The following is a 1656-nucleotide window of genomic DNA, read 5'->3' on the forward strand; positions in this document are numbered from 1 at the left end:
GGCTGGTGTGTTGCTTGGCTGGTGTGTTGCTTGGTTGTTGTGTTGCTTGGCTGTTGCGTTGCTTAGCTATTGTGTTGCTTGGTGTTTGTGTTGCTTGGCTGTTGCGTTGCTTGGTTGTTGTGTTGCTTGGCTGTTGTGTTGCTTGGCTGGTGTGGTGATTAGCTAGGTGGTTGACTTATGAGTTGTTTAATTCCACATCAGGTTTTATATCAGCAGACCAATGATCAGTGCCATTCCATGTTTGACCATCCCTTTTAACCTTTTAGCATTCAGATTATTCTGGCAAATTTAATGCTTATTTGTTCACATTGTTTACAATTAATCATACTTTATCTTATAGCTTTGAAATTGCAATGACATGACTGCATAGTTTTAGAATGATATTGTAGGGCAGATAGTGAGAGGTCAGATCTGGCCAGATTGGGTATAAAACGGGTAGAATATTAGGGCCAGATATGGATGGTTTAAATGCTAAAGGGTTAATACCACTGTACTGTACCATGCACTATACATAGCCTTCCTCCTGTAAATTTGGTCGACCAAAATTTTATGAACTACATGCAACAGGATCTACACAGAAATCTTCTGTGTGTGTGTGTGTGTGTGTGTGTGTGTGTGTATGTGTGTGTGTGTGTGCGTGCGTGCGTGCTTATGCATATATGTATGTGTAATTTATAGAGTTAAGGGAGAGAAAAAGAATTTTTGTATGAGCAGAACCTTCTTTTTTTTTTATTAAATCAGCAGAAGATTCAATGTAAAAAATTTTCTGTTGTAATGTGTCAAAACAAATCATTTTTACATTTGTAGACAACATTTTTTTTATTGCATTTCCTATTCAGGGGACAATTTAAGGGCTCTCTGTATGTGCATCAATGATTTTTGATTATATATCTTTTTTTCAATACCAAAACAATGCAAGTTATAAAATAATAATGGTTGATAGTTTTACCTGATATTTCAATATTTCAGGGTTGGGATCTCTTTGTCAGGACCTCTTCCCCAGGAAATGCTTCAAGAAGAACTATTATTCACTGATTTTTCTGAAATACTGAAATACCAGGTAAAAAAAATCTACAACCTGTTTTATTTTATAACTTGCATTGTTTTGGCTTTTCAAAAAATATTTGTATATTTGTACCCCAGTGTCACTTTGATGTGTGTGACATGTGCTGCTCCCTCGCTTAATAATGATGAAGATGATGATGATCTGATATATAAAATTCACTGTGTGTGTGTATGTGTATGTGTGTGTGTGTGTGTGTGTTTCCTCTATGCACGACCAAACAGCTGGATCAATCTGTACCAAATTTGGCATGAAGGTTCTTCATTACTCAGGAAGGGTCCAGGGTGGTATCAAATTGTCATGTTTTTGTTCCCAACTTTGTCCCCCCATAAATCCTAAATTTTATTTTAGAATTTATAGGACTAATTGTTTTTGAAGACTCATATTGTCATTGAATGCTCGAAATGAGGAGTAGATAGACAGCTGACAACTGATGAAGGGTCCTTTCTCTGTTTACTTGTCCTGTTTTCCATTTTTTCTCATTGTTTACATATTTAACTCGTTTGTTTACGTATTTCATGTTGTTTGCACCGTTGGTGATGTTCTGTACCCATATACGCATATATATATATATATATATATATATATATATA

Source organism: Octopus bimaculoides, chromosome 16 (genome assembly GCF_001194135.2).
Source record: "Octopus bimaculoides isolate UCB-OBI-ISO-001 chromosome 16, ASM119413v2, whole genome shotgun sequence".
NCBI lineage: Eukaryota > Metazoa > Mollusca > Cephalopoda > Octopoda > Octopodidae > Octopus > Octopus bimaculoides.